General features: G+C 53.7%; 1 protein-coding gene across 2 annotated transcripts in view; it reads left to right on the top strand.

Moving 5' to 3' along the window:
• The window catches only part of RBM19 (RNA binding motif protein 19), a 131,646-nt gene extending 116,602 nt beyond the window's left edge, over window positions 1-15,044 (top strand). Inside the window, exon 25 of one of the 2 annotated variants that reach the window (XM_014562298.2) lies at window positions 12,975-15,044. The gene's annotated coding sequence lies outside the window, so the exon portion shown is untranslated. Of the gene's footprint in view, window positions 1-6,339; window positions 10,092-12,974 lie in introns of those variants that run through there. The other variant, XM_014562297.2, reaches the window with a different exon arrangement.
• Window positions 15,045-23,498: the final 8,454 nt, after the last annotated feature.

Below are 23,498 nucleotides of genomic sequence, written 5' to 3'. Positions count from 1 at the left end.
GACCCTCAAGACAGGGTACTTGCCAGAAACCCAACCCCTCGGAGGTGAGAGGTTAATTTCCTCCCTTCAGCCCTGAAGCACAGGCTTGAGAATCACACCAGCCTAGATTCTGCCTCCTAAGTCCCCAAATCTCTGCATCTTCTTCCTCTGCAAACAGGGAGGATGGACAGTCCCTCCCAGGGTGATACAAGCCCCGGAGATGGACGCTGAGCCACAGCCCAGGCCCCGGGCCGTGGGAAGCACCATTCATCCCACTGAGTCTTACTGGATGCTGCCCTGTGCCGGGCCCCGGATGGTGAGCCGAGGACACAAGCCTTGGTACCCACGGAACTCAGCCCCAGACACCGGACACGAGACTGCAGGCCAGGCTGCCCCAGTGGCATGTGTGCAGGATGGTGCAGTGCACCAGGAGAATGACGATGGGGGGCCTGACCCCTGCTGGGGGCTCTGGGGGCACCTCCACCTGCAGGGGAGAGGGAGGTAGCTAAGCAGAGGGGAAGAGGAGGCAAAGGTGGAGCCGTGGGAACTGGGGCGTCTGGCTGCTGGCCTCCCTCCATGCCGGCTGGCGGCCCCTCCTCTCTGTCACCAGGCAGACTGGAGAGCCCTGCTGGCGCCTCCTGGTCCCGGCCACTGCTGGGGATGGACGGCTGTCAGCCGGGGGCCACCACTGCTTATCGGGGCCACTCAGGTCCCCGGGTCCTCAGAGCGGCCACCTCCCCCAGCCTGAGTCACGTGGCAGCCAGCTAAGGTTTCAGATGTATCCACTCATGAATATCAGTCAGGCCTGGTAATTCCCAGTAAGTGGGCTCCAGATTGACTGATAAGCGAGGCTTTCACCCTAACTGGGGCCGGGGAAGGAGAGTGGCAGTGGCGTGCGACGGCAGGCAGGTGTGCGCACCATGTGACCGGAATCGGGGATCCTGATGGCAAGGCTGCAGCCGGCCAGGTGGCCCAAGGCCGCTCCCTCCCTTGAAGGGTCACCAGACAGCTTGGGGAGCTGGGGTCCCTCACAGCAGCAGCCAGCGCCCTTGGGGGAGCTGCAGGCAGGCTCTGGCCGGGGGACACGGGGGCCGTGTGGCTGGAGGGAAGGCCCTGATGTGAGGAGGTAGATGGGGCTGGGGGGAGGGGATGCGGCCTTTCAGGGATGCCGGCGCCCACCCTGGCGTCTGGCTGGCATTGAGGGTGTGGGACCCCAGCTGAGAGCCAGGCTAACCTCTCTCTCGGGGGTCTCCTGACTACAGTTGTGGGGTCCAGCCAGAGATCCCAGGAGAGGCGGGTTGCCGGACCCTCAACCCCAGGTGAGGAAGACTTGGTCCTGGGAGTTCTGAGCATTTCCCGTAGGTGACAGGCTCGCTCACCCTCCCCACAGCCTGAGGTCAGGGAGTCTGGATAATTTATGTACAGCTGAGTGGGAAAAGCCAGCTGCTGGGTTGAAATCCCAGCTCGACTGCTGGCAAACTCCACGACCTCAGGACCCAGTGGCCTGGCCTTTCTGTGCCTCGGTCTCCTCTTCTGTAAAATGGGGACGACAGGAACGCCCACCTCCGAGGATTCAGTGAGCGGGCCTGGGGGAGTGATCTCCCCGCTGTGTGACTCGGGCCAGAAACCGCCTCTCTCTGAGCCATGGCCCCATCCGTAGGGTGGCTCAGGAGGCTGACATAAACCCCCTTGCACTCCAGGGGCATTGGGGGAGGGTCCTTCCCTCGGCCTCCCCAGCCTCCCCAATTCTAGTCTTGGTTCATCCACCATCCCAATAAGTTACCATCAGTATCACTGCTCTAGCCACAGATAAACTCGTTTAATCTTTCACCATCCCATGAGATGGGCACCGTCATCGCCATCCTTGTCTCCAGTGAGGAAGCAGAAACTCAGAGAGGTTAGGTGCCTTGCCCGAGATCACACAGTTCCAGGTCAGCCAGGATTAGAAACAGGCAGCTGACTCAGGATTGCCCCTAACCCCGGGCCCTCCATGTCTGCCTCAGCGTGTTGTGTCTCAGATACCGGAACACAGCCTTGCTCGTTTGAGAAAGCCATGGCAAGGCTCTGAGCCATCCTTCGTACCCATTCCTGTGAGCTGGAAGCTTCCCTCCAGCCAGGCTGCAGTCTGCTGGTAGCCAGAGTCTGACCCTTTTCCTCTTGGACCGAGAGGGGTGTTTGGATTTTTTTTTTTTTTTAATGGAGGTACTGGGGATTGAACCCAGGACCTCGTGCAGGCTAAGCACACATTCTACCACTGAGCTATTACCCTCCCCTCTGGATTTTTAGCCAGAGCTAATGGGAGTTCTGCAGAGAGTTCATCTTACTGCATCCTTGACTTTCCTGGTGTGGAGCCACCTTGATGCCACAGTCCCTAATGGTTAGGACGAAACCCATTCTGGGAAGCAGCGTCCACCCTCCTACCCTGTCCTCACAGTGGGGCCAGGAGCGACATCAGTCCTCGGGTTCCCCGCGAGGACCAGTGTTCTGTCTCTAAAGGCAGTCAGTTTCGTCGGGGATGGTGGTCAACCCAGAGTAAGGACTTGAGTGATGTGGGGCTCAAATTAGAAGACCCGGAGCCCACCAGGCAAACCTGTGACAGAGTCTCAGGGCTGGGTCTGAGTCCTCATGACTCAGCCGTCTTTCTCTGAGAGCTAAGTTCTGGCCCTGGGGATTCCATGACAAAATTAAGTCCAATGATCAGTTACTGAATCCTTCCCACAGCCCTGCAACCCATGGGCACCCCTGTTTTGCAGTTGGGGAAACTGAGGCTCAGGGTGCTCCTGTCAGGTCTCTCTGACATGCATCCTAGAGCCCCAGACCGCCGGCCGAGGCCTGTGAGAGAGTGTGTGCATTTATTCGTTCAGCAGAACACCGACTCGCGCCTTCCGCGAGCCGGGTCCTGGCGTCCACGGGGAAGAGGGCAGACAGAGCCCGGCCCCGCGGAGCTCGCAGATGGGAGGGAGCAGATGGTTCAGCCTGAGATGACTGACATGGCGGGTACGCCCAGGGAACACGGGAGGCTCCTAGCTCTGATGGGGTGTGTGTGTGTGTCTGTGTGTCCCGTGTGCAAAGGACAAGGAAGCCATTCACACTCAGCTCTGCGGTCGGTCATCCAGAGCTTAGCCTCGGCTTCCGAAGGCCGTGTGCCCAGCCCAAGCCTTGGCCTCTGCTGGCCCAGACGTAGTCCGTGTCCTCCAGGGCCCGCCCACCACATCAGCTCTTGCCCTGATTCACAGTGAACGGGTAGTTTAAAATCTGCAGGCTCTGACCCAGGGAGGTGAAGAGGTTGCCCGCCTTCATCACAAACAAGCCTGGGGCCGTCCACAACATACCTGCAATGCAGTGTCAAGCAGAGAGAAGGGCTGGAGATCAGAGCAAGGAGAGGGCACCGGAAGTGGGAGGGGGCCACCCGCACATGGGCTCAGGGACGGTCATCTACCAATGCCACCGGGTCCTTGTGAGGGTGAGCTGAGGGGAAGCTCACGAGGCCTCAGCTCAGCGCCGGGCCCGCAGTAAGTGCTCAGTGAACAGCAGCGTTGTAGGGGCGGGTGGCGATCGGTGTTATCTGTGCAAGGATTCTCGGTCCCATTGATCCTTAAGCAAATGCTGGGTCAGCTTGGATTCCCCAGTCGAAACTGCAGAGATGGGAGATATTCACGAGGGGCCTTGGAGAATAGCGGCACCAACTTGCTGCTGCTGCTGCTGCTAATTGTCATTTGCATCTCAAGTGGGCCTCGGGGCCTCTGAGCGGCAGGGAAGCTCGGTGTGGGTTCCGTGGGTGCCTCCGGTCCCGAGAGGGGAGCTTCCAGTTATTCGAGCTCCGTCGGGGTGGTGACGGTTGGCCATCGGAGTCAGGAAGCCCAGCCCACTGCCTCCCCTGAAACACGGGGTAGTTTCTCATTTTCCCCTTGAGCAGTTTCACAGCCCAGTTAAACCTGCAGCCGAGGCTCCCGGGGATGGAGACCCGGGCCCCGGGAAGGAGGCGGGTGAGGGAAATAAATGCGCCCAGCACGGCGCCCTGCCCCCACCAACGCAAATGTGAAATGAACAGGAAGAGCTCCGGGGAGAGAGTGATTTACAGATACTAGCCCCAGCCCCTGCCCGGACCCAGTGTGAGTATTCGTCAAATACATAAATATTCTCTGCATAGGGATTCCACTTTGGGCATTTATTTTGCAAATCAGGCAGCGAACGATACAAAGACGCTCTGTTCCAGCTCTTTTAAAGCAGAGCTTTGCCCCCTAGTTTATCCCCCTGAAGTGTGGTTTGGCTACAGACTTCTTCTGCTGATTAGGGTGCTCGTTAAGCCAGAGTCCGACCATCTTTCCTTTCTCGGGGCTGTGTTCGAATGTGAAGTACTTCTGTTGAGAACCTCCTCCGAGCTAGATTTTTATTAATAATGCCTGTCTGTACTGTGTGAGTGGGGCCCATGTGCCCATGGCCCAGATGTGGACACTAAGGCTCAGAGAGATGGAGTGCTTTCCCCAGGGTCACACAGCTCAGAAACAGTAGAGTCAGCCTTCAGGGCCTGGGGTCCATCTGGCTCCAAAGCCAGTGCTCTTTCCAAAAAAATACCCTGATGGGCAGGAGCAGCGAGGGAGAGAGTGGTCGCTCCTCGTCTGTCTCCATTCTGGGCTGCAGGCAGTCCCGGGCCAGCCGCTGTCCTGATGGCATCATTTTACCTTCGGGCTCACAGTCCCCTTTGCAGCTCGCTTTCAGCGTGAGGAGCTGAAATGAGATCCACTCGCCCTACAGCGATCGGCCAAGGCCCACAGGCAGGCCAGACGCCACGTGTGCGCATCTCCAGGTGCTTTCTCTCCTCGTTGGGACCGGGATCAGGTTTGAGCAGGGGCCGTCCAGTCTGGGCTGCACCAAGTCCAGCTTCTTGGGACATCAAGGCATCAAAGGCTTTGGGGGGCCGAGTCCCACCCCATCCCTGCCTGCATTTGTCCCGCAGTCTCCAGCCTCAGGATAAATCTCAGAACAGAGTCGTCCAGGCCTCGGGGCCTCGGGGTTTGGCCTTGCAGGGCCCTCTGGTGGGCGTTCCCGCCTCTCATTTCCTCCCCTTCCTCCCAACTCTGTTTCATTTTCTTCCCAGCACTTACCACCCTCAGACAGGCTTTCTGTTGATTTGTTTTATTGTCTGTTCACCCCACCATCACCAACTAGAATGTTCCCTGAGGCCGCCAGGTGTGTTCTCTCAGCCCAGCACAGCTCCTGGGACAAGGCCGGGTAGACACTGGGTCTGTTCAATAGGTAGAGAGTGAGTTCTTCCTCCTTCAGTCTGAACGGCCCTGCCAGGCGAGTCTTACCCCCACTTCGCAGATCAGAAGACTGAGGCCCTGGGGCCCCGCACAGGCACCGAGAGCCCCATTTCGCCCTTCACCGGCTGCCGGCCACAGGAAACTTGCCCTGCCGTGAAGAAGGGATGTCCAACTCTTGGCAAGCCCCTGCTTTCTGAGAGTGACAACGGGGAGTAAAATCAGTCAAGAAGTTGGAAAGTTGGGTTGGCCGGCGTGGCTCCGAGCCCCAGGCGGGGCCGCAGCCACTGTCTGCGCCTGAGCCAGAGCGTGGCGCGGCCGCGGGGTCTGGGGGTTTGCTGGCAGACGGCCGGCTGAAGGCTCGCGCCTCGACTTAGTTAGAATGCAGCCGTTAGATCGTTCCCTTCTCTCTGATGGCAGCGAGTGATTGACACTTACAAATTACCCAGCCGAAAGTGTCGAGTCTTTGACCCCTGAGTAACATCTTTGGCAAGCCTGAGATTTGCCAGCGTTTTGTCATCTAATTACTACAAATCCCTTGAAAATTCACTGGCTGGTGAATTTTTAATGCGGGGCAATTTCAATGTGATGCATTGCCCAGATGGGTTCTTGCGTTTCTCACCTCTCTCTCCCTCTCCTCTCTCTCTCTCTCTGTCTTTCCTCTTCTCTCTCTCCTGCTCGCTCTCCATCCCTCTTTGCTTAACTTTAATAATCTCACAAACTTCTGCGTGAGCTGGTAGCAGGAGCCCCCAGCCTGAGTCTGGGCAGGGCAGGCGAAGGTTGTGCTGTCTTCCCATCTGATCGTGTCCGTACTCTGTTCTTGGGGAATGGCCGTCAAGACCAGTGGCCAGGAGAACGCCTCATTTCTGCCTCCCAGCCCGCCGGTGGGTCTCTACCTTCTCCTCCTACGTCCCCAACTAGCACAGCACACCAAGCAGCACCGATAAACCAGCCTCATTCACGACACGCCGTTTGAGCGGTCCCTTTCCCTGGGCAGACCGGCCGGTGGCTGCCAGGTTGGTCCCTTTCGCACTCAATCCTTGGGCAAAGCAAGCATTTCAGCACATTATTTTGTTGTATTTTTCCCCTCGTGCTTTAGATCCAAAGAGGATGGTGCTCATGGAGGCAGGGGAGAGATGCTGCCTTTTTCAGAGCAGAGGAGAGATTGTACCTTCCATCCCATGTGCCTGGACAGCCTTCTGCCTCTTCAGACCCTGAGGGGAAGCCTGACTTTCTCCGTCCAAGCACCACGCTAGCTCGCCCCGGCTGCAGAATGAACTTGGAACTTCAACTCACAGGAGGCCAGCCCTTAGGGCTTGCTCCCCGCAGGAGCAAAGCCATCCTCAAACCACGAGTGACAAGTGGCCTGTGAACGGGAACTTCGGCTCCCTTCTCTGTTGGAGAATCGCCCTCCTGTTCCTGTGCAGTTTTTAAATGTTTCTTCTTCTTTGGTTTTTTTCCTTCACTATATATATATATATATCAGATTCTTATACGAAAACAAGATGGCTTTTAAACTTCGTGCCCGGAACAGCCGTCTGCGTTACGCTGACAACACGGAGGGTGAGAACCGCGGTCCCGTCCGTGTTCTGGCTGTTGACCTGGCGCAGATAAGCCCCTTCCAGCCGCCCCGCCAGCCCTCTCCCTCCGCCCTCCTTCGCTCTATTCAGGGAAACGAGGTTTTGCTTTTCAGCCCCATTTCTGGTTACATATGTACACGGCTGATAAAATATTCCTCTTCACCCCTTCTCCCCATGGGACCCGCCATCTTACGGGAAGAGGGTTTGTATGACAGCGACCGCGACAGCCCGCGTGTCGCCTGGAAACCGTGGCGGTGGCAGGGGGTGGGGTGGTGGCGGCTCTCTTCCCACGGCTCCTCTTTATTCAGATTCCCTCTTCTGGTTGTGAGAACGGTGTCGCTGGGGAGGAGAGGCCTGGGCCTCCTCCGTGGGCTCCGGTCAAGGCCGGACGGTGGCCCTCCCGTCCTTGAAAGGGGAAATGTTACCAAAGTCCTGCCCTCTTGCTGCCTGGCCGCAGCCACCTCCCCTGAACGTCACCTGGGGCCACCCAGACATGCAGAGAGGGTGGCTCACGCCACATCCGGCTGCGGATGCTCAGTGCCTCAGCTCACCCTCCCAGGACGCCCTCGAAAATTGGGACCAGAGCAGAACCTGGGTGGCAGGAGGCCCCATAGATGCAAACTTGTCCGGACAGAGGGAACCCAGCAACCGGAGAAGGCGCTGGGCGCTGTGCACGGGCAGGGGACGTCACGGCCAGTGGAGGTGGTCCAGGCGGGACGGAGATAAAGAGTGGCCTGGGAGGTCCACCCAGAGGGCTCTGGGAATGATTCGGCGGCACCGAGGACCCTAGTCCCTGCCCCTCTCTCCACCCACTTGCCTCCCTCACATCTCCCTTCACGTGTAGCTGATGTTCTCAAATCCAGAACACTGCAGAGGCAAAAGCTTCTTCCTAATCTGCTTTTACAAGAAGCATCAGCTCCCTTCGCTCAGTGTTCATGGGAGCAAGGACTTTGTGCCTGGCGTTCAGAGAGCTGCCCCTGCGGGTCTGTTTCTATGGATCTCCTGCAGGCTGGGCGCCGACGGGCAGAGCACAGACCCTGTGCCAAAAAGGGTGTGGAGTTGCTGGGACAAGAATGAACTGCATAAGCTTCACGTGGGAGGGGCGGAGTCTTCCCAGTGATCAGAAGAAAGTGGGGTTTCAATGGGACCACACCCAGCATTTAATAAGCATCCACTATGTGCCAGGCGCCGGAGTGGCAAAGATGAGAGACACAGCCCTGGCTTTGGAAGTGAATGTTTAGTGGGAATGAACTTGGCCTGCAGGTGACCTCTTAGGAGGGGAGCGTCAAGGTGGGAGGTTGCCCGGGTGGAGACGGGGCACCTCCAGGGGCCTTCGTGGGCGAGACCCCTCTCACAGAGGTGGGACGATTTTCAGGCCAGCATTTTTCCAAACAAAGGTGCACACGTGCATTTTAGGTGAAATACGGCCTGGTCCCTCCGTGCCGTGGTCGACTGGCACAAGCTAGCAGCCCTGGGGCCACATGAGAAGAAATGCCTTGGAGCCCAAAAATCAGAGAGGGCTGCAAATGATTAACTGTTCTCTGTCCACTGAGGCTGCCTGGCTTCCCCCTCGTGGTCCCCAAACAGGAATGAAGCAAAAGGGCTGGTGGGAAGTATGAGGGGGTCTTAATTTCTTTCTCTATTTTTTTTTTTTGAGGGTGTCTTTTATTTTTATTATGCCTCAGAATTCCTCAGCTTTTTAATTCTTGTTTTGTTTTGTTATGTGTGTGTGTGTGTGTGTGTGCACGCACGTGTGTGTACACACATCTCACTCCTAACAAGAGTGCCATTATGTAAAGGTCTGGTTTTATTTGAACCATTGTCCCCATTTGACAATATCTGCCAACAATTCTGAGACTATTGGCTTTTTTTTTCCCTCCTCCCTTTCACTTGTTCATTCCACAAATGTTTCTGGAGAGCCTGGCACTGTGTTTTGCCCGGGGCAAGTGCGTACAGCCCGGACAGAAAGTTCTTACCTCCTGAGGTCTGGCAGGAAAGCAGAAGGCAAGGCAAGTTATAGGAATAAATGTGTAATTTCAGGTAGGGATGAAGGCTAGCGAAAGGGCTGACTTTGGTCTGGGAAGGCCATTCCAAGGAAGTGACATTTAAGCCCAGACTTAAAGACTCGAAAGAGACCACCTATACATGATGGAAGTGAGGGGGGATGAGCAACATCTCAGGCAGAGAGACAAGCAAGTTCATAGAAGCAGGGGCCCCTCTCCTTAAGGACGCAGAGTTGGCCAGGGTTCTTGGAACACAGCGGATGATGTGCAGAATGGGCTCGAGAGATTCAGAGGCAACTGTCGAGGGCTCACGATGCATTCAAACAGGAAAGACATCAATGTTGTAAGAGTGAAGTGTGGGAGGTAGGATGGAAACAGGATGCGGCAGGTGCCTGGGGCTAACCAGTCATTTCTAATCTCCTTGGCCTGTGCTGCCTTCCACTTGCTTCCCCAGCCCCCCGGCAGCTAGAGGAGTCTGAGACAAAATTCTAGCCAATCTGACCTACACAGAAATTTGCTAGAAGCTTCCCAGGAAATTTTTTTTTGTTTTCCTGATCAAGAGAGAGTGAAACGATAGGCCCTCTCCCTTCCTCCTTTCTTTTTGCCTTTAATTCAGATGTGATGCCTGGAGCTGCAGCAGCTATTTTGCAACCTTGAGGGAAAGGCCATGAGAATCACAAAAACAGACAAGCCACACTTCCCTCCAGATTTTTTTTCATGATAAAAGAAGAATGGCCCCCATTTAAGACACAGTTAGTTGGGTTTTCTGCTATTTGTTGTCAAAAGCACCCCTTGGGCTGGTACATGGAGTAAAGAATTAGGGCCCAAAAGAAGTGAGTAACAATATGGGTGAGTCTGAGCTCAAAAGCAGCAGCCTTGAGATTCTACCATGGAACAATGGATATGGAAGAGCTGTCGTTGATGGTTAAATGAACCTACTGTTTGCTTGAATATCTCAACTTCAAGTTCCGTATTTATTGGGAAGGGCTAAGGGGAAATGAATCAAAATCAACAAGGATTCTTTTTTCACATGTGATCCTTATTTCATCCAAAAGCTAGTTTTGTGGACAGACATCACTATTTGAGAAAGATTGCTTTCTGGGGTTTAACTCATGTGTTTATTGAACCTGGATGGAGAAAGGGCCCAAGGTGATAAAGCGTGAACAAGAGTAAGAGAAAGAAAATTTTTCTGCACGAGCCCTGCAGAGACCTTTCTGCTGTCCCCTGGGTTTGCAGGTTTTGAAGCGCCTTGTGACAAGCAATGCTTTGTGGAACAAGAAAGAAAAGTTATGAGAATGTGCAAATTCTTTACATAATGTTAAAAGAAGGAGGAGGAGGAAGAGGAGAAGAAGATATGTATTCAGTTTTTTGTGTTCTCTCGAGAGAACCACATAAATCCTTGGTAAGCAAAGGTAATCATTGAAATAGAAATCATACAATGGCCACAAACTCCAGATTTCCTAGAGTTGAGGCCTCAGAAATGTGGATGGTTGAAAGCACAAGTCACATCCAGGTGGGATGAACGTGTGAGCCCTGGTTCCTAGAATCTGACAGCGGGGCCATCCCGGTCCTGCCCCCGTAATCCAGTCCCAGCTGAGGTCAAGGTGCAGCTGGGCCAAGAGAAGCCACTGTGCCCCAGGGGAAGGTGCCAGCTCCGCAGTGTAGATGCTGATCTCACTGCTCTCTGCCTGAGCTTGCAGCAGGTTGACATTCAATCAACAAACGTTTGTTGAAGGCCTACTATGTACGTACCATCTTGGGTGCTGAAATCATCTGAGCGCAAAGGATTATTGACATAAAAGACGGCTGTCAACATAGCTGCCAGAACTGAGAATCAAGAACATCGTGACGGCCACGCTGTCTACTAGGAAGTGTGCTTTCAGCTGCCTCTCAACCAAGATGTGATCGTTCACATGCCTGGAAAACTCCAGATGTGGCGTCAATGCTGAAGATCGAGCTGATGTCACTGTTAGCATCATCTGGAGCTTTTGAAGACACAGCAGTTTGGAGGAAGTGGCCCAGGGCCTTGGTGTTATTGAAAAGACAAAAACTTCAAGGAAGAAGCTAGGAGACACATACTATTCTGACTTCCTTTTCTTAACGCAAACGAATTGCTGGTTTACGAACATTGACGATCAAAAATTAGATTTGGGGTGCAAAGGGAAGAGAGAAAGGAAAAAAGTACAATTACAGCCGGGACGTAGACACACACAAAAATCTCTGTAAGGATGTTCAGAGCAGCTTTGATTGCAATAGCTGAAGACCCAGAACAGCCCAAATGTCGACCAACAGAACAATGGGTAAATGAACTGTGGCACGTTCACACAACTGAATACTTGTCAACAATGAAAAAGAAACAACGGATCTAACACAACAGCACGGGTGAATCTCACAGACAGTGTTCACTGAGTGAAGGAGGCCAGACACAAAACCCCCGTGTGATCCCACTGGGCCAGAGTTGAAGACGAGGTGAAATTAATGAATGGTTGTTGATAGAAATCAGAACAGTGGTTCCTCCGGGGGAGTGGGACAGTGACAGAGGGGCTTGAGGGAGCCTGGCATGGGCTGGGGATGTTCTATGTCTTGATCTGGGTGGTGGGTACATGGGTGTTTACACAGGTAAAAATTCATGGAAATGTGCATTTTAAGTTTTATCTCAATTTTTTTTTTTAAAGGAAGACTATAGACAGTCACGTGTGTGTCATCCAATTATACAGTCTGTTACGTGATTCATCCTGTACCTACCTGCTTATTAAGATTCCCTGGGGACTTTCTTATAAACATATGTCTTGACCCCACTCCCAAGGATTCTGCAATAACTCATCTGGGAACTTGGTGATGTTTCGAAGCCCCCCAGGTCCTTGTGATGGGCATCCAGGGTTGAGAACTGATAACTCTGATGAGCCGATCCACTACCACACAGGGAGCTTCCAGCCTGGCCCTGGGGCTTCTGTCTCAGTTGTTTTCCACATGTCCTGAGAGACGGGATACCAGAAGTGATTGAAAGTTGGGGTTGTCTCTACCTCCAAGAAATCTCAAGCAAGAAGTTGGTACAGACCTCAGGGAAGAAAAGGCTTTGTGGAAAAGATGGATCTCAGGTTAGATGGGTCAAACTGAAGCAGATGGAGAGGGGAAGGATAAGCATTCTAAGGTGGAATGGCACGAACAGGGGCACAGAGGCAGACCAGCCTCGGCGTGAAAAGCACTCCCCATCTCTCAGGGCCTCGCCCAGCTGGAATCCTCTCCCTGCCTCCCCCCACTTCACATGACATTTGTACATCCCTCAGCTTACCTCCCTGCAGGGTGACTGTCCATTTCACACCCCTATCTCCTTGTTAATCCATTATCTCGCCCCAGATATCATGATTGATGTATCCACACACCGTCTGACTCCGTGGATTCTTGGATAGAGAGGGAGAGAGGGATAAAGTTTCCAACAGAGAGCTGGGAAGTCAGGCCGAAAACGGTGTCAAGTAGATCTGATCCAAAATCGCTCAGCTTCTAAGGGGTGGAAATTAACTCAGGATCAAATGCTGACACCATCCAGTCCACCCACCCCCTCCAATCTACTGTTATCCACCTGCTCTGTGCCCGGGAGGCCGGCCCAGAGGCGCCGTGTCAGCGGAACCCCTCTGGGGCTCCCAGGTGTGTGTGGCCCTGGAGGAAGGTGAGAAGTGGGAGGAAAAAGAGGTTGGGGTACTGATACCTCAGGCCCCCTGCTGTGGGGTCACCATGACTGTCTCCGCCCAGAGAGGCCACAGCCCCTGACCCGCACGGCTCTCCATCACCCACAGCAGTGTTTCTCAGCCTCTTTTCATCATCATCCTTTAGGGAGACTTTCTAGACAGTTTTTTTCCCCTAATCACCATCTCCTTGCCACCGCATGAAATTGGAATACACAAATATACAGTGTGTGTATTTGCAGTTCATAAATAGAGTAAAATTGGTTTCCTCTCGCGAGAAGCAATCTTTGCCCCTTTGGGGTGATATTGCCCCCACTGAGAAGACAGGAACCCTCTGGACACCTTGACCCTTCCAAGCAGAGTTGCTCGCCCCAAGGGACTTCTCACCCCTTCCTGAGGTCTCTTCCCCTCACTCACACCTTGGTTCCTTTACCAAACCCTCCCTGATTACCATGTCTTTCCTTCTAGCACCCTGACGGATGGAGATTCAGCGACAGAGCCCAGACCACACCCCAAGAATGTTCTGGAATATTCTGGAAACAAGGTCTGAGAGTAGAGAGTCACCCGCAAATTCCCCCTCACCCCAAAACCTCTGCCCTTCCCACTTAGAGCCTGGCAGGGTTTCGCCTTCTCACAGCTAACTTCCCTGGAACCCTGGGGCTTATATGGGAAAGAGATGCCTCAGGCCTCACAGCTGTGTTTTGGAACCTAGATGCCTTCCAAGAGCAGTCAGCATTTCCTCAGGTGAGCAGACGATGCTCCTCTTTCTCCAGGGACAGTGGGAACTGAGGGAAAGAGGAAGAATTTTAACCTCTTTAACGAGGCCGGTGGATGCCCTGATTATTAACCTCCAACCTGCAGAGGCAGCAGTCTGTCCAGAGTCAACTTTGAATCCTTTGAACCTATTCCTTTAAGAAAAAGGTTTCATGTATTCAGTGGTTCATGCTGGTTGGCCAAGAAACACCCTTTTCTATCACCAGCTTCCTTCAAGGGCCACCTTGAGATTTTCAGCTTCCTTGTGGTCCCTGGAGATGTTTCTCAGCAAATGTCTTATGGGAGAGTCAGGGTTTGCAATTTAGTGAGCAAAGTGGCATGGTTTTATGTTTTTGCACATCTCTGTAATGCCTGGCTTAAGAGAAAACACCTCGGTTCTCAAACCTGCTTCTGCATTTCAGTCCACTGTGATCTGTTGTGCCGGTTGAGGTGTGTAAGGAAAGCCAGGTGGAACAAAGATGCAGAGTGGAGAAGAGAGGGCCCCCGGACCCCCGGAAAGGGTCTCCGGGGCCCCCAGGGTCCTCAGAACACTGCCTTAGAGAATACTAGCCCTTGCTGCCCGGCGGTAGAGAAGCAGGACTTTGCAGGCAGCAGGGAGCACACGTGAAGCCTCTGAAGTTCTTACCTCTTGGATTAACAACCACTTTGAGTATCTGAAGAAAGCTAAGATCTTTGCCAGGAAGAGAACTATTTTTCAGTGGATGCAAAAGAAGTGTGCATGGGCATCATTTCAGGGCCTTCATCGCCCCAAGAGGCTCACCTCTGACCCCAAAGGAACAGCCACGGGTTGGGGGAGAAGGAGGTCTGAGAGAGGAATAGGGTTTAGAACAGTTGCTTTGCCCACAACATCCCGCGGTTGCTTCTAGACCCTGAACAAGAACCACTCCCCACCCATCCATTCCAAAGTCACGCCCAGAGCTGATATTACCACCACCAGCAGCAGCAGCTCCTCTTTGGCGGGACAGCTTGGTGTCACGCAGACACGTTATCTCAGTGATGCTTCACAAGATCTCTCGGTGCTGTTCTTAGCTCCATTTTGTAGGTGGTGATACAGGGGCTCAGAGAGGCAAAGTCACTCCTGCAAGGTCACACAGCAGAGCTGGGATTAGACCAGCTCAGTCTGGCGATAACACCCTCACCCAAACCCCAATGCTAGTGGCTTTACAGCCGGGATGTGTGTGTGTGTTGTCTGTTTCGTTTTAAGCAGAAGAATCTGTTTTGCCAAACAGCTCACAACATATAAAACAAAAGGGAGACTAATGTGATTCAAGTGCTGGGATGAGGGGAGGGTGTACTCCGAGCCTCTCCCTCCTCCACCCGATGTGCCCAACAGAGTCCAGGGCTCTACATACATAATTTGAAAACTGAAATAATGGCTAATGCTTATTGAATGCTCCTGTTCTAAGCACATTACCTTTGTTCATTCATTTAATTTTCCCTACAGTGTACAATCCCTGACTTGTACCCATTTTACAGATGAGGAAACACATTCAGAAAGGTTAAGTAACTCATTTAAGGCCGCACAGTAAGTGGCAGTGCTGAGTGAGGAACTCAGGGAGTTCTGTGTCTCTTGTGTGTGTGTGTGTGTGTGTGTGTGTGTGTATACATTCTTATAATCATGATGTCTGAATGGAAGAGTCTGGAAAAATGGGCACCAAACCAGAGGCAGTGGCTACTTACAGGACTGAGAAAACAGGTGGCCCTTTGCTTGTAATGTTTGACATTTTAAATCAGAAAAATAAAATAGAGATTTTTAAAAAGGAAGCCAATAATGCTTTTCTTGCTGACCTGTGGAGCAGACCCTGTGTGTGCCTGTGCACGTGTGTTGGGCAGGGAGAGAACCTTCCAGAAAGCCACAAACTGGGGGGAAAGTTGCCGGGGTCCTGCGCACCATGAGGCTGGATTGCTAGGTGGTTCTGGGGCTCTCACAGGTGTGCCGTCTTCCCTGGATGTCCTCAAGGTGTGCACCCACATGGGGGTGGGCACTGAGGTCCCCCCAGAAGAACCTGTGGCTGCCTCAAACCTCTGGAACTTGCTGGGGCCGTGGGCCTTGCCTTCCGGGGTGCCCGCGGTCACCCTGCGAGTGTGAACACCCCGCCCCTTCGAAGGTCCCCAGAGTTCGCAAGGCAGGAGATACTCATTTTCACCCAGGAGACAGCCTGTCTGTCGGATAGCAAGGAGCCTCCTCCTTTTTTTTTTTTCCTGAATGATAATTTCCCCCCCCCCTTTTTTTTTGTAGCTAAAAATCACCCAGGCTTGTCCAGACGAGAGGGCAGAAAATTATGCAGTGAAAGAGAAGGGAAGATAATTTCTCTGGGTCACAGGCATTCTCACTTGTCATCCGTCTGCAGGAGGAGAAGAGGAGGTGGGGGGAGAGGCAGCCAGGATGCGAGGCTGGAGGAAGAAAATGAAGGCTGGCCCAAATCCATCACTGTCCTCCTCAGCGCTCCCTGGGGGGACAAGCCTGGGGGAGGGCCGGAGGGAGGGCTGGGGCTTTGGGCTCCGATCAAGGGACCCAGGAACGGGAGCAGAGCTGCAGAAGGTGGGAGGGAGGGCAGCCCCACGGTCCCAGCTGGACAGGTCCCCACATTCCCCCTCCCCGGGCCTCAGTTTCCCCATTGAGAAAACAAAAATAAGAATGCCGTCCTCTGCTCACCACCTGCACCCCTCCCACACACCAGCGATAACAGATGGGAACATTCTGGAGAACCTGGACCATGAAAACGCAAGGTATGGGAGGTAACATTGACGTTCACCAAAGGCAGATGAAGCCCGAGGGCTGGGGGGTGAGGGGGAGGGGGTTCAAATCCCAGGGCTGTCCCAAGGAGGGCTTGGGCAAATCACACCCCTGTCTGGGCCTCAGTTTCCCCATCTGTAAAGTGGGGGTAATAACGCCCACCATGTCACAGGGTTATTGAGAGGACCAAGGGAAAGCTACATACAAGGATTCTGGCACATTGTCATTTCTCAATCGTAATAACAAGAGAAACCAGAGAAAATTACAGGAGAACCACTGACTGTCGCCCACATTAACCATGGGTGATGCCTCAGAGTCTCAATTTCTCCTGTGTTTAAAAAAAATAAAAGTGCTTCCTAAGCTTTTAAAGAGGCAGGTTGTAGAAAAACAATCTGTAGTCAGAACGCTGCGACACAAATCACCCCAGCATTTGGTGGCTTAGAGCAATAAGCACTGGGTGAGTCTACGGGTCATGATGCTGGCTGTCCGGGCTCTGTCATGCCTCTGTGGTCCACTGCGCGTCAGGTAGGTGGCTCTGCTGACGGAGGCTGGCCTCCCTGGCGTGTCTGAGGGTCAGCTGCTTGGCAGTTGGTCTAGAATGGCCTCTGCGGGGAGGACCTGGCTCTCCCCCACGTGGTCACTCCTCCCCCAGCAGGTTGGCCCAGGCTCATCCTCCAGGTGGGGGCGGGGCTACAGGAGAAAGAATGGAAGCTTCGAGGTGTCTTGAGGTCTAGTCTCCAAGCTGATGCAGCCTCACTTCTGGAACATTCTCTTGGCCAAACCAAGCGTGCGAGCCAGGGTGGTCCCCCATTTATCTACCCCGGAGAGCACACAGTGCCGGGCACAGGTGAGGATCTCAGTCAGTATTTGTGGGGTGGGTGGACAGGAGGAGGATGATGGATGGATGGATGTTCTTGGCCTTCCGCTGAGTCAGAATTGATGACGGGGGGTAAAATCTCTCAGCCTGGACCATCAGGAGCCCCCGCTCCCCTTTTAAGAGGAGAGGAGACAGCCTTCTTCCTTCCCTCCGGAAGTTTAATTACGTGATCTGCCTCCACGGGGCTAATCCTGTTTTCGCTGCCCGGAGCCTGACCACAGGGGCGGTGTAAAATGTCAGCTGTCTGGAGGGCCTGGTGAGGCGCTGAAAGCCACTGGAATTTGGGGACAGGCAGGGGGTAGAGCAGAACCCAGAACCCCCACGGGGACAGGATGTCTGCTTTCCAGACACAACACAAAGGGGCTAAGCTTGGTTTCAAGCCCATCCCGGGAGGAGGCGCGGAGGAGGAGGGAGTGGACGAAGAAGCTAATGGCTTGGGTGGACATTGCTGTGGCCGCTGCCATCCCAGGTGCCGCATTCCAGAGGGGACCCCCTCCGGCCTCACAGTCCCGCCTCTTCTGAAGACGAGGATGCTCCCTGGTCTGGGCCACGCAGTTCTGGACCAGACGAGCTTCGATGTCCACCATTTCCTGTGTGGCTTTGGGCAAACTGCTGAACCTCTCTGAGCCTCCATTGCCTCATCTGTCCAACGAGGGTGGACAGGGTGAGCAAGAAGATTCAATGAAACACCTTGAACAGTGCCTCGCATGGAGTGGAAGCTCAAAAAATGCTCCACAAAAGTTCCTCCCACTGTGATGGTTACACTTATCACAAAGAATGGTTGTGTGTGTCTCCCCTACCCACCCCCAGGCTCCGTGGGCGCAAAGACTGTGTCTTACACATAGGGCCACTACCCTGCTCCTTCAAGGCCACCTATCACCTCGTGGCTTGTGACCACTGCCCCCAAAGGTGTGCAGAGCCCAGGCCACGTGGCCTCAGCAGCAGCTGCGCTCTTGGCCGAAACCCAGCCCCGCGGCCGAGGCTTGGATGATGTTGTCTCAGCCTTTCACGTGTGACTTCTTCCTTCCTTCCTTCATCAACAAATGTTCGTTGATGCCATTTCTCTGGGGCATGGGAAAAGGGGAGGGAGAGGACAAGACAGTTCCTTCTTGCTCTAACATGCGATGGTTTGGGGAGACTGAGAACCCCTCCTTTTCCCTGAAACTGATTCCCTGATCCAGCGCCTAACTTTCCCCGCAAAGGCAGAAATCTCGCCAGACCCCAGCCAGGAGGACTCAGGACACCTGCTGAGGCGGGTGAGTTTAAGAGCAATTGCTTGTTTAGGGGAGACAGGAGCAAAGCCCCAGGGATGTGAATTTGGGGGGGACAGAAAGCTGGGTGTGGGGTGGGCAGTGAGGATGTACACTAGTGCCCCCAAGCTGACCCTGGTGTCACCTTTATGAAAGTCACCAGCTTGTCCCCAGAGCTCGCCATTCATCATACCCTGTGCTAAGTGTTTAAATTTTATCCCCCTGCCCAGCCTAGCAGGCAGGTACTGTTTTTACGCCCATCTTACAGATGAGGAAACTGAGGCTCAGAGAGGTACCCAAAGTCACACAGCTGGTGCCTAGGAGCTAGGCAACCAGTCCTCTTGGAACTTGTTTTATCATCTGCAAAATGGGGGTGCATTGTTGTGCCTAGCTCCTGGAGTGTTTGGGGGATGGCCGAGCTGTGTGGTGTGTGCCCAGCACAGAGAGGGAGTACGGGTAAGGGAGGCGCCCGCAGCGCGTGGCTGCAGTCGGGCCTGAGTCCCCGGCAGCCGCTGGCCGGAGATGGGCAAAGAGGCACGTTGGCCTTCTGCACCCGTGGTCTCCAGAAGTCACGCAGAAATGGCAACCCCAAAGAACTCCATAAAATCTAAGTGGTAGTTAAGTTGGACTCCTGAGCGGACTGGAGTAATTAGCACACTTCGCACAGAGAGTAAAACCCAAATGTCAGACAATGCCGGAGCCATTAAAGCCGGCCACCTGCCTGCTGACCTTCTCCAAGGCCGCGGACCGCACGGCCGGGAGCCGGCCAGGCCTGGGGACTGGACTGCGGGATAGCAGGTGGGCTACTGAGTTCTGCTCAGCTCTGGTACCAACAGGGCCTCATCTTCTTCATCTGTTAAATGGGTGGTTTCGGCCTCATAGGGTTGCAGGGAGAATTAGATTCGTCATGGGTCAGGAATGTTAGTCACATGACAGCCACTCTCCGGGAAGTGGGTAAGTCCCGCTAGTGCCCCACTCACCGTAGGTGGAGAAGATGCTACTGGTACCCCACCCTGATCACCTTTTCCCAGCACCTGTCCCCCATTACCAGGCTGGCTGCTGAAGGCTTTCGCTTCCTTCCATCTCCGGAGACATGGCCTCTTACCAACAGGAGCTGCCGTGGAGTCGTGGGGTTTGTCGCTCCACCCCCTGGGCAGCCCACAGCCAAAGCTTAGTTGATACAGAGAACAAAACATCAGTCACTTGCTTTAGGAGTGGGGGCAACCTCATGGTACCATTCACTCCCCTAGGCTCCCCAGGGGATCAGGCTGAGGCTGGACTCTGGCTCAAACCACGTCTTCACCCAGCTCCTTCCCCTGGTCCGTCCTGCTCCCCCCACCACTCATAGATTTCTCCTGCAAATGCTCCTTCAGTAAAATGCTTCCTGTGACTCCCTTTCCCAGGCTCTGCCTAGAAAGAGAATCACTTAAGATCCTAGGTGTTCAATAAAGACTTGTTGAATCAAAGTATTGTCTGTTATTTTAAAAACACAAAACTGGGACTAGGCTGAGGCAAGCGAGGTACCTAGGGTGTAAAACGTAAGGGAGCACTCACTCTCAGAGTCGTGCAAATGCCCGGTGCTGCTAAGAAATTGGAAACCAATCATACATTGATCAATCAAGAACCAGCCATGTAAATCACGAGACATCCTGAAAGGGGACAGAAGGTCATGGTTGTGAATTTGATTCTTGAGTCAGATGTAGATAGACCTGAGTTCAAATCCTGGTTCTGCTACATTGTAACTGTGACCTCGGGCAGGTCACCTGGCCTCCCTGAGCCTCCGTTTCCTCATCCCTAAAACGTGCATGATAATGCCTCCTTCGCAGGGCTGTTGGAGGACTTGATGAGGGTATGTTAATGTGCTTTGCACTTCGCAGGTGCTCAAGAAAGAGAAGCCAGTGATCACCATGAGAGTGTGATCAATGGTTCCCTTTGAGAGCACTTACAGCAGTTTTGTGAAGGTGTCAGAGGTGGGCGTGGGAATTCCATTCCCCCTGGCCTCACTGATTGGTCTGGGATGGGCATGTGACCCAGATCTGACCAATCAGAACATTTCGGTCCCCTGGCCACACTGATTGGTTCAGAGATGGGCACATGACCAAGTTAGTCCAATTGGAGCTAATCCAGGGGTGTTTTTCTAGCGCGGTTGAGAAAGAGGAGTCTTTGATTATTCCAGGATGGCTAACAGTGAGGAAAGGCTGAGCAGGGGACTTTCAGGAGCTATCCTGTGGAGCCTGAAAGTGAAGCCAACATCCAAGAAGCAGGGTCAGGGAACAAGAGAGACACACACATCAAGCCCTGGTGACACTGTTTGAGCAGCTGGATCCAGCTGAGCCTGAAGCCATCTAGTCTTGGATTTTTGTTACATGAGACAAAAGTTTTTGTCTAAAGTCAGTTCGAGTTGGGTTTCTACCAAAGCAACCTAAAAAGCTCTGCTTGCATTATTTTGTCCCAAGAAAACTTCCCTCCCATCATCCCATAAAATCAATTCTGAGCAACAATGTGGAAGAGCAGAGAGAGCATCAAATTTGGCATCAGACATGCCTGGATTAAGACCGGGGCCCTGCACTTAGGCAAGTCTCCCCTTGGTCCAAGCCTCAGTTGCTTCATCTATAAAATGGGATATTAATACTCCCCTCACAGTGCAGATTTGAAGGGAAAACATATATTAACCCTTTACATGAGCTGTTCCTTCCACCCAGAATGCCCTTTCTTTCCCTCCTTGCTGACTTAACCTCTACTCATCTTTCAGATTCTCAGCTCAAGGGTCCTTTTGTCTGGGTTACCTCCCCTAATCTCGCTGGCCAAGTCCAGCTGGTCCATAAATTGTCCTTCTCTTGTAGCTCTTGTCACAGTTTCAATGTGTCACTGCAGGCATGGTTATTTGACTAACGTCCACCTCCTCCACTAGAACGTAAGTTGCAGATGGGCAGGGAAGTATTCAATTCTGTTCACCACTTTTTGCCCGGTGCTGGCACAGAGCAGACCCTTGAGAAATGTTGGTTGTGTTAAATGCTGTTGAACCCAGTTTCCCAACATTTGAGGCAAGGGGTGTTCCTGTGCACGCAGCCTACACAAAGTGAGTGTCCGATGGGTACCAGGATGCCATGATTCTGGTGACTGTCCGCGTGGGTTCGTTTGACCTGAAACCAAGGGAGATAGGTGTTGGTCTCTGTATATGGTCCATGTGAGCTCTGTAGATGGCAGATCTGCGTCTATTAGACAAAGTTTACTATCCTCTCAGGTCAGGAAGGCAGGAACAGTGGCCAACAGAAGGGGACTTCAAAAAAAAAAAATCCCATGAAAGGGATGAACTTAAAAATAAGGAGACACCACGCTGTTGCAGACTCTGGAGCTGTCATACCTCTGGGGGTATTGTAACTCAGCTCTGCCACTGACCAGCCAGCTGTGTGGCTTTGGGCAAACTCAAGCCCTCTCTGTTTCTCACTTTCCCCATCAGTAAAATGGAGATGATCACCGCTGCCTCCCAGTGTTGGGAGGAGGCAAACTGGCTGGGCCCAAGTCCCTGTCCTCCATTCAACCTGTGTGACTCTGGACCCATTCTGTGCCTCAGTTTCCTTGGCTGGAGGATGAAGTAGCAGCAAAACCTAACCCACGGGGCGGCTGGAAAGATGAACCAGTTTAATTAATTAAGTGCCAGGAACCAAACCTGGATTTAACAGGCATTCAATGTATGTGACTACAGCTGTCCTTCAGCTTCTATAGTAGTATTATTAGCAGGAGTATTAATATGTCAAGCACCCAACACAGTGCCCCGGGGACCGTCGGTCCCTTCCCCTTGCATCTCTGGGTGTGCATCCTGGCTGTGTCCACGGGCTGACCCACCCCAATTAGGTGACTCTCATGTTAATATTGACACACAAAGGAGCCAGCTGGTGACCTCTGCTCTTGTCCCACTTGGGATCGCGGGCTGATTCCGGCCCCGGCCCTCAGCTCTGAGAGCAGCACCCGTAATCTCCTTTGACATCAAAGGGGCCTGGCCTCACCCCGACCTTTGCTCCCCGGCTCCCTCACTCCTGGCGTTCCCAGGGCCTGAAGGGAGGCACACTGCCTGTGCCACGAACATGGTCCCGACCAAGCAGAGGGAAGGCTGCAGGAGCCAGTGTTTGCTGCTTGAAGAAGGGAGAACCTTTGATTTAAGAAAGCTTACTTAGCTTCAGGGTGGAACGTGGATCCACGGGGGCAGTTTCCTGTGAAGGAGCCCAGTCAGAGGCATGTGCAGGCGTCCAGAAGGAGGATGCTGACGGCTGAATTTGGGTGCAAGTAGGAAATACAGCAGGGGTAGGAGAGAGCTTAGGGCTCACTGAGGGGTACTGCGAGGGAGGTCCCTTCCCAGATGTACACATACAGGGTTTTGTCCTCACAAGGGAGAGCCCAAGCACGTCACCCGCTGCCCCGTCCCTGCCATGGGTGCCCGGAAGTTGAAATTACCAAGCATTAAAAGTGACCTCGTGTCTCTACCCCGCTGTCTCCACTCAAAACCAGCTCTAGCCTCAGCCCCGCCTACCCCCAACACAGAGCCAGGAAACAGACCCAGAACCTGGCGACACCCGGGAGGAGGTTGCCATGGCAACAGGCATGCCGGCATGGAAGATGGGGAGTTTTGCTGACCCAGACCCAGCCCGCTGGCCGCCCTGTAGACGGGAGGCATGAACCGTCAACCGTCCTTAGAGCTGGCACCGCGGAACTTGGCTCTGGACATCCCGTCAAAGGAGAGGTTTGCCCACGGATGTGGCTACAGAAGAGACACAGAGTGCCAGGCCAACGTGCCGATGGAGCTCCCTGGCTCCTTCCAGATCTTTCTGTGATGTCTTTGACTGTGGTCCCTCCTGGGAGACAGTCTGTTTCTGCTTTCTCCGAGGAACTCTCCCCTCCCATGCTGATGGGAGATGAGACCCCCCCCACCCCAAGCCCTGGATTGACATCCAGCCGAAGCTCCTTCCTGTGACAGGCGTGGTGCTCGCAGGTCGGGGTGGAAGAGGATGAAAGAAAGGTCAAAAGATTAAGATTGAGGGTGTGGCCTCCAGAGCCAGACCATGTGGGCTTGACTCTGGCCCTATCGCTCACCAGCTGTGTGACCTGGGGCCCCACCGTAGACTGGATCACACTTAACCTGAACGCAGCCTTGCAAAGCAGGTAATATTATTATCCCATGTGACAGATGAGGAAACTGAGGCCCACAGGGGCGGATCACCAGGTGGACTTCCAGAGGGTGCACAGCTGGGTGGTGGCCTAAACCCAGGTCTTTGGGACCTGGCGGCGTCTCAGCCCCACTAGCTCATTCCTTCCAGAAGGTGAAACACACGGTCCCCCTGGGCGCTGGCAGCCTCTGA

This window comes from Camelus ferus, chromosome 32, assembly GCF_009834535.1.
Source record: "Camelus ferus isolate YT-003-E chromosome 32, BCGSAC_Cfer_1.0, whole genome shotgun sequence".
Lineage (NCBI taxonomy): Eukaryota > Metazoa > Chordata > Mammalia > Artiodactyla > Camelidae > Camelus > Camelus ferus.
Note: the sequence above shows the minus strand (reverse complement) of the source record. Positions and strands in the feature narration are given on the sequence as shown.